Source organism: Euphorbia lathyris, chromosome 7, assembly GCF_963576675.1.
Source record: "Euphorbia lathyris chromosome 7, ddEupLath1.1, whole genome shotgun sequence".
Taxonomy (NCBI): Eukaryota; Viridiplantae; Streptophyta; class Magnoliopsida; order Malpighiales; family Euphorbiaceae; genus Euphorbia; species Euphorbia lathyris.
Window position 1 is genome coordinate 88,674,223 of NC_088916.1, and position 9,302 is coordinate 88,683,524.

A 9,302-nucleotide genomic window follows, 5' to 3' on the forward strand; every position below is an offset into this window, starting at 1 on the left:
CTTTCATTTCCTATACAGACGGAGACATTTTTCTTTTCCATCAAGTTACATTTTTATATACTATGTTGAACTCTTCTTCCCTAGCTTTTCAGCATTTGGTTTCAAATTCAGTTTCAGTGCAACATAGCACATATATAATCCTCAAAAATGCTCATCTCATAATTAACTCTTTTTACTTGGAAACAATGGAAATAGATTAAGATGTTCAATGTATTGAAATTCATTCCGTGTTGATCAAACAATTAAAATACCCATATAATATAGTCATTACAAATGCAATGAATTATTACCAGAAAATACCAAACAAGAATACCGGAGAAGCATAAAAAGTACATGAGTTGAATCAATCTGCCTAAAAGTAGGCAACTGAATTGAAGCAAAACAATAATACCATTTCAGAAAATCAGACGCCAACAACTTCGTGATCATTTGTTACAAATAACAAATTAGTATTTTGAGAGAAATATCTAGCATTGCCAAACTAAAATGAACAATTGCTAATATTTTACTAAATGAACAAACACGGATTTGGACTCTGCAATTTTGTCCATTGCAAATTAAGCTAAAAATGGTTACTCCTAAAGCCGCAATCTCAACTAGTTGGAAATGAATGAAATTACAACAAAGATAATTGTCTCATGAAATTTAGATAATATTCAGATCAAGCATCACCAGCATAGTCTCATCATATAACAAACAATCTTGATTTGCATCAAAAAACTTATCATAACAAAAAAAAGCATAAACAAACTTGTGGTTTCAATTTCAAGTAATCATATCATCCTGACACATCAGATAGCTAGGTTATATAGAAAAACACACCAGAGAGCAACATCTAATAACAAAAATTAGCATATCCAGTTTAAAACAAACATATAGGGTTTCAAATAATCATATCATATCATCATAGAACACATCAGACAGCTTATGTAAGCCACTCATAAGCAAACACATTTAACAATAGATCTATTGAAATCACAATTACAATCCTCAAATTCTCACCTTTTGGCATAATCATTTTAAAAAAACCACTATAGTAAACAAGTAATTAAAGAAAGATTAATAATGATACACCATTTGTAAACACATATAATAAGATAGGGTAGCGGCAAAACTCATTATATCTTCAGAATTGCCATTAAAACATAAAACCCAACAAAGAAAAAGTGCAAAGATTTACCATAAACAATTGTAAGCAGTAATTTGATTTGTTAAGCAAGATAGTTTCCTGCAAAAAAAAAAAAGACACGATCAAAATACATATGGATTGGTGAGCAACAAAAAACAAAAACACATAAAGAAGTTACAATTGCTCAATTCACCTGTAAACAAACACAACCCTTTTTTGCTAATAATATTTTAGCAGATAAAGGTATGGAGGTTATTAATCCTGAAGATGATTTTGTAGGGTTCATAACCATCACTTGATGCTCCTCCCTTCTTTCTTGAGGAAGGGTTTCTACCGAATTAAGCTTGATTCTCATTGGAAATTTACCCGACGAACGAACAGTTAGAGATGAGATCCTAAAAGCATTGTTGAATGCTAACTTGATAGAGAAGATAAACCCTAATTCTAACCATTGATTTCTATAGATTTGATTACGCCACTTTCTGGAGAAGATAAACCCTAATCCTAACCGTGTCCATAATTGATATAAGCGCGATCTGCTATACAGATCTCAAAGAGGAGATATCTATGAATATTGGGTAACCCTAATTGCTATTCCGCGATTGAGAAGAGCAAAGGTATATAGGTGATGTCATCCCTTACTCTCAAACCTCACCTACTCCCTAAAGTTTTAAAGTTCTAAATTACACCCTCTATTTTTGTCTAATATATCAAAGCATTGAGCAATGCTTACATAATCTCGTCTCTAACTTGTAGAGTTTGATAAATTTCCGACGAGGAAAATGAACTACTTATGAAGAAGCCAAGCTCAACTCGGTAGGAACACTTCCTCAAAAATGTAAGGAGGACCATAGAGTGATGGTCATGAACTCATACAAAAGCATCTTCAAGATTAATAACCTTCATAACCCTATGTGCAAAAATTTTATTAGCAGAAACATATGCTTGCCACAACAACTTGTCAAAACCATCACTCTTGTCAAGGCACATAGTGATTGGACATTAAAGCTGGATGACCACCATTTCTTCTTGCAGCAACCAAATGATGGAGCATCTGAATCTCCATTGCTGCGTCCATCTTTTTTAGAAAAAAAATGTTTGAGCAATCATCGCCATCTGAATCTCCTTGCTTTGGATTTCCACTAACTACAGACAGGATGCAAAAATAAGGATCACGATCTAAAAGCAGGATGCGGTTTTAATTATAATAAAACAAATGGATAATCTAAGACATCCACATAAAGGCATTTGCATTTAAGAAATGCCCTCGACCGAGTTAGATTTCATCATGTACGGGAACATATCAACTTCAACCAACGTCAATCTCAAACTTTTTCAAATTAACCAAAAAAGGTCTCCAGTTCATGGCTATAACATGTAGATCAAAGACGAAACAACCATAAAACAGAATTAATTTCTTCATCTGTTTTATAATTAATTAATTAATTATTATCTTCATCTTGTCTCAATGGAATCTAAAATATTCTAACAAGAATTCCTTTCTCTTTCTCTGACGAATCACTGATGATTGCGCATAAGTTTTCCTAAATCGGAATTAATTAAGCATCTAAAAAGCCAGTGAACGTAAGAATTGAATTCCTAACATGGCTCAAATCATCCTTCCATTTCGTGTACAGACGGAGACATTTTTCTTTTCCAGCAAGTTACATTTTTATATACTATGTTGAACTCTTCTTCCTTAGCTTTTCAGCATTTCGTTTCAAATTCAGTTTCAGTGCAACATAGCACATATATAATCCTCAAAAAAGCTCATCTCATAATTCACTCTCTTTACTTGGAAACAATGGAAATAGATTAAGATGTTCAAGGGATTTAAATTCATTCGGTGTTGATCAAACAATTAAAATACCCATATAATATAGTAATTACAAATGCAATGAATTATTACCAGAAAATACCAAACAAGAATACAGGAGAAGCATAAAAAGTACATGAGTTGAATCAATCTGCGTAAAAGTATGCAACTGAATAGAAGCAAAACAATAATACCATTTCAGAAAATCAAACGCCAACAACTTCGTGATAATTTGTTACAAACAACAAATTAGTATTTTGAGAGAAATATCTAGCATTGCCAAACTAAAATGAACAACTGCTAATGTTTTACTAAATGAACAAACACCGATTTGGACTCTGCAATTTTGTCCATTGCAAATTAAGCTAAAAATGGTTACTCCCAAAGCCGCAATCTCAACTAGTTGGAAATGAATGAAATTACAACAAAGATAATTGTCTGATGAAATTTAGATAATATTCAGATCAAGCATCACCAGCATAGTCTCATCATATAACAAACAATCTTGATTTGTATAAAAAAACTTATCATAACAAAAAAAGCATAAACAAACTTGTGGTTTCAATTTCAAGTAATCATATCATCCTGACACATCAGATATCTAGGTTATATAGAAAAACACACCAGAGAGCAACATCTAATAACAAAAATTAGCATATCCAGTTTAAAACAAACATATAGGGTTTCAAATAATCATATCATATCATCATAGAACACATCAGACAGCTTATGTAAGCCACTCATAAGCAAACACATTTAATAATAAATCTATTGAAATCACAATTACAATCCTCAAATTCTCACCTTTTGGCATAATCATTTAAAAAAAACCACTATAGTAAACAAGTAATTAAAGAAAGTTTTGTCGAGAATTAATTAAAACCTGACTTAGTCTTTTAATTGACTTAGTCTTTCAACTGCAGTAGTTTTTCATATATTTGTTCCTTGATTTTCTGAGTTGTAGTTCCTCAAATAACTCTCTAATTTGTTGAGAGATTTTCTAGCTTTTCAGTTTTCTCTGTAAGCCTATATATAGGCACTTCTCTTTACTTTCATTTTCAACAGATAAAAAAGGCACAAAAGCTTCCCTCATCTTCAGTTTGTATTTTCTTATTTCTTTCAATTTCTAACAAAAGTGGTATCAGAGCACCAGGTTCGATTGTAGCTGGGCGTACTCATGGCAAACAACACTCTGAATATTTCTCAACCAGCAATTCCTGTTTTCGAAGGAGATTCCTATGAATTCTGGAGCATCAAGATGCAAACCTTGTTCAGATCTCAAGATCTGTGGGATCTAGTAGAAAATGGATATCCGCATGAGGATGATGAGGCAAAGCTAAAGGAGAATAAGAAGAGGGATGCAAAAGCCTTGTTCTTCATTCAACAGGCTATTCATAAGTCAATCTTTACGAAGATTTCAGCAGTAAAAACTTCCAAAGATGCCTGGACAACCTTGCAGACAGCCTTCCAAGGCTCCTCGAAGGTGATTACTGTAAAGCTCCAATCCCTTCGTCGTGATTTTGAAACACTACAAATGAAAAATGGAGAATCAGTACAGGATTACCTTACGAGAGTAGATGCTATCGTCAATCAAATGAGGTCGTATGGAGAGGAAATCAAAGATCAAACCATTGTTGCAAAGGTGTTGAGGAGTCTAAATTCGAAGTTTGATCATATAGTGGTGGCCATAGAGGAGTCTAAAGACCTGACGACTTATTCTTTTGATGAACTAATGGGATCTCTACAATCCCATGAGGTAAGATTGAAGAAATATGAACCAGATGAAGAAAAAGCTTTTCATGTAAAAAGGGAGATGTCCAGCAGAGGACGTGGCAGAGGAGGCTATCGTGGAAGAGGTGGCCGAGGCAGAGGACGTGAAAGCTACAAAAGCAATGTTCAATGCTATTATTGTCAACAATTTGGGCATATACAAGCTGATTGTTGGAGAAAAGATCGAGAAAGGCAAGCAAGCTATGTGGCTCAAGAAGAGGAGGAAGAAGAAGAGGAGGAGGAGGCCAAGTTGTTCATGGCCTATCATGATGGTGCAGAGATCATGAGTGAAATTTGGTACTTAGACAGCGGGTGTTCAAATCACATGACTAACGAAAAATCCTTGTTCGAGGAGCTTGATGATTCTTACAAATTGAAGGTGAGAATAGGTGACAACAAGCAGATGCAAGTTGAAGGAAAAGGTACCGTGAAAATAAACAATGGCCATGGTAATATCAAATCTCTATATGATGTTTATTTCAGTCCTTCTCTGTCACATAATCTGTTAAGTGTTGGGCAGTTGATGCGAAGTGGTTTTTCTCTGTTATTTGATGATAATTCATGTGTAATTAAAGAAAAGAAATCTGGTCAAGTTGTAGCTAGTGTTTCTATGAGTAGAAACAAATTATTTCCTCTTGCTATCTCTAGTGTAGAGAGTCATGCTCTTGCTGTCAAAGAAAAAGATGAGTCAATATTGTGGCACTTAAGATATGGGCACTTAAATATTAAGGGTCTAAAATTGTTGAGAGAAAAAGAAATGGTGAGTGGGCTGCCTCAAATTGATTCACTTGAGTTATGTGAGGGGTGTGTCTATGGAAAACAAAGCAAGCGTCCTTTTCCTGTAGACAAATCTTGGAGGGCATCTAAACCTCTTGAATTAGTGCATGCTGACTTATGTGGTCCAATGAAGACAGCATCATTTAGCGGGAGTCGGTATTTTCTGCTGTTTACTGATGACTACAGCCGCATGAGTTGGGTGTACTTTCAATCACTCAAGTCAGAGACGTTTTCCAATTTCAAGAAGTTCAAAGCCTATGTTGAGAAGCAAAGTGGTACACTCATTAAGGCGCTTCGAACTGACAGAGGTGGTGAGTTTTTATCTAAAGATTTTTCTGTATTTTGTGAAGAAAATGGTATTCACAGGGAATTGACGGCACCTTACACACCACAACAAAACGGTGTGGCTGAACGTAAGAATCGCACGGTGGTAGAGATGGCAAGAAGCATGTTGACAGCAAAAAATCTACCGAATGTTTTTTGGGCAGAAGCAATAGCCACTTCAATCTATCTTCTAAATCTATCTCCAACGAAAGCTGTTATGAACCAGATTCCCTATGAAGCTTGGAGAGGAAGAAGGCCTTCGGTAAGCCACTTACGTATTTTTGGTTGCATTGCCTATGCTTTAATTGATTCACATAATCGCAGCAAACTTGATGATAAATCAGCAAAATGTATTTTTGTCGGTTATTGTAATCAATCTAAAGCATATAGGCTGTATAACCCGGTTAGTGGCAAAGTGATTATTAGCAGGAATGTTGTTTTTGATGAAGAGGCAAAATGGGAATGGAATAATGAATCAAATGGCGTCCAGGTTGTTACAACTGAAAATGAAGCCTTTCAAAATACACATGGACTTGTCAATTCAACTTCAACAACTTCCATATCTTCGAGCTCCAATAGCAACAACTCATCAACTGATTGCTGCAACTCATCAAATGACTCTGTCCATCCAGCCTCCACATCTTCTAACTCCAGCAGTAGAAACTCTTCAGATGATGAAACTCCACCAAGAAAATTCAGATCCTTAAACGAGATTTATGAGGCTCCACAAGCCTTGTTCATCGTCGATCCTACAAACTTCAGAGAAGCTGTTGACAAAGAAGAATGGCGGAAGGCAATGAAGGAAGAAATGGAGGCAATAAGAAAGAATGCGACCTGGGAATTGGTAGATCTTCCGGAAGGGAAAAATGTTATTGGAGTCAAGTGGGTATTCAGAACGAAGTATAATTCTGATGGAGAAATTCAGAAACACAAGGCGAGACTCGTGGTCAAGGGATACGCACAGCAGCAAGGTATCGACTACGAAGAGACGTTCTCCCCTATAGCACGCTTTGAAACGGTGAGAACTCTCTTAGCCTTGGCTGCTCATTTAAGGTTGACAGTTTATCAATTTGATGTTAAGTCTGCCTTTTTAAATGGTGAGTTAAAAGAAGAAGTTTATGTAACCCAACCGGAAGGTTTTGTTGTTCATGGTGAAGAAGAAAAGGTGTACAAGTTGAAGAAAGCTCTCTATGGATTAAAACAGGCCCCACGTGCATGGTACAGCAAAATTGATTCTTATTTTCAAGAGAATGGCTTTGAGAGAAGTAAGAATGAGCCCACACTTTATCTGAAGAAAGATGGTAAAAACTTTCTCATTGTTTGCCTCTATGTAGATGATATTATTTACATGGGCTCATCTTCTTTTATTAAAGAATTCAAAACTTGTATGAAGAACAAATTTGAGATGTCAGATTTGGGTGAGCTGCAATTTTTTCTTGGTTTAGAAGTGAAGCAAGTCCCTGATGGAATCTTTGTTTATCAAAAGAAATATGCCAATGATCTCCTTAAGAGGTTTAACATGCTCAATTGTAAAGTTGCAGCTACACCAATGAACTTAAATGAGAAATTGCAGCTTGAAGATGGGACTGAACAAGCTGATGCAAGTTATTTCAGAAGCTTAGTGGGAGGTCTGATATATTTAACACACACTCGACTAGATATCTCTTATTCAGTGGGAGTAATCTCCAGGTTCATGCATTCTCCAACAAAGCATCATCTTGGAGCAGCAAAAAGAGTCCTACGTTACATTGTTGGAACACTTGACTTCGGAATATGGTACAGCCAAGTTGTTAATTTCAAATTAATTGGCTTTACCGACAGCGATTGGGCTGGGTGTCTGGATGATCGGAAGAGTACATCAGGTTATGCGTTCAATCTTGGTTCAGGTGCCATCTCTTGGAGCTCAAAAAAACAAGCAACAACAGCTTTGTCATCTTCAGAAGGTGAATACGTAGCAGCAACTTCAGCAGCATGTCAGGCGGTATGGATGAGAAGAATTCTTGAAGAAGTTGGTCATGAACAAAGAGAAGCAACTCAGATTTTTTGTGATAACAAGTCAGCAATCTTCATGACAAAAAATCCATCATTCCATAGCAGAACCAAGCATATCGGTATTCGTGTTCACTTCATTAGAGATCTTGTGGCTGAAGGACAAGTTGGCTTATTTCACTGCAGTACACAGGAGCAAGTTGCTGATATACTCACTAAGTCACTTCCTCTTGAAAAACATGTGTATCTCAGGTCCAGGCTTGGTGTTTGCAGGTTTGAATTAAGAGGGGCTGTCGAGAATTAATTAAAACCTGACTTAGTCTTTTAATTGACTTAGTCTTTCAACTGCAGTAGTTTTTCATATATTTGTTCCTTGATTTTCTGAGTTGTAGTTCCTCAAATAACTCTCTAATTTGTTGAGAGATTTTCTAGCTTTTGAGTTTTCTCTGTAAGCCTATATATAGGCACTTCTCTTTACTTTCATTTTCAACAGATAAAAAAGGCACAAAAGCTTCCCTGATCTTCAGTTTGTATTTTCTTATTTCTTTCAATTTCTAACAAGTTTAATAATGAGACACCATTTGTAAACACATATAATAAGATAGGGTAGCTGCAAAACTCATTATATCTTCAGAATTGCCATTAAAACATAAAACCCAACAAAGAAAAAGTGCAAAGATTTACCATAAACAATTGTAAGCAGTAATTTGATTTATTAAGCAAGATAGTTTCCTGCAAAAAAAAAAGATAGGATCAAAATACATATGGATTGGTGAGCAACAAAAAAACAAAAATACATAAAGAAGTTACAATTGCTCAATTCACCTGTAAACAAACACAACCATTTTTTGCTAATAATATTTTAGCAGATAAAGTTATGGAGGTTATTAATCCGGAAGATGATTGTGTAGGGTTCATAACCATCACTTGATGCTCCTCCCTTCTTTCTTGAGGAAGGGTTTATTCCGAATTAAGCTTGATTCTCATTGGAAATTTACCCGGCCAAGTAGCAGTTAGAGATGAGATCCTAAAAGCATTATTGAATGCTAACTTGATAGAGAAGATAAACCCTAATTCTAACCATTGATTTCTATAGATTTGATTACGCCACTTTCTGGAGAAGATAAACCCTAATCCTAACCGTGTCCATAATTGATATAAGGGCTATCTGCTATTCAGATCTCAAAGAGGAGAGATCTATGAACATTGGGTAACCCTAATTGCTATTCGGCGATTGAGAAGAGCAAAGGTGTAAGTCCAGTTATATAGGCGATGTCATCCCTTACTGTCAAACCTCACCTACTCCCTAAAGTTTTAAAGTTTTAAATTACACCCCCTCTTTTTGTCCAATTGCATTTAATAACTTCTATCTTTATATAATTAAATTCGAAAGCCTCAAAACTTCAATTGTTCTCTAAATTTTTAAAAGTTCATAAGTATTTACCTATAATTTATTTTATTTTTTTTACATGTGACACATGGTGTCTCTCACTGCAA

General features: G+C 35.3%; 1 long non-coding RNA gene across 1 annotated transcript; it reads right to left on the minus strand.

Moving 5' to 3' along the window:
• Positions 1-1,201: 1,201 nt before the first annotated feature.
• LOC136234732 (uncharacterized) lies at positions 1,202-8,916 on the minus strand. Its single transcript, XR_010691451.1, has 4 exons — positions 8,631-8,916; positions 8,490-8,537; positions 1,323-2,275; positions 1,202-1,228 (listed from the first exon to the last, which is right to left on the minus strand). It is a non-coding gene; the product is annotated as an uncharacterized lncRNA (long non-coding RNA).
• Between the last annotated feature and the right edge of the window lie 386 nt (positions 8,917-9,302).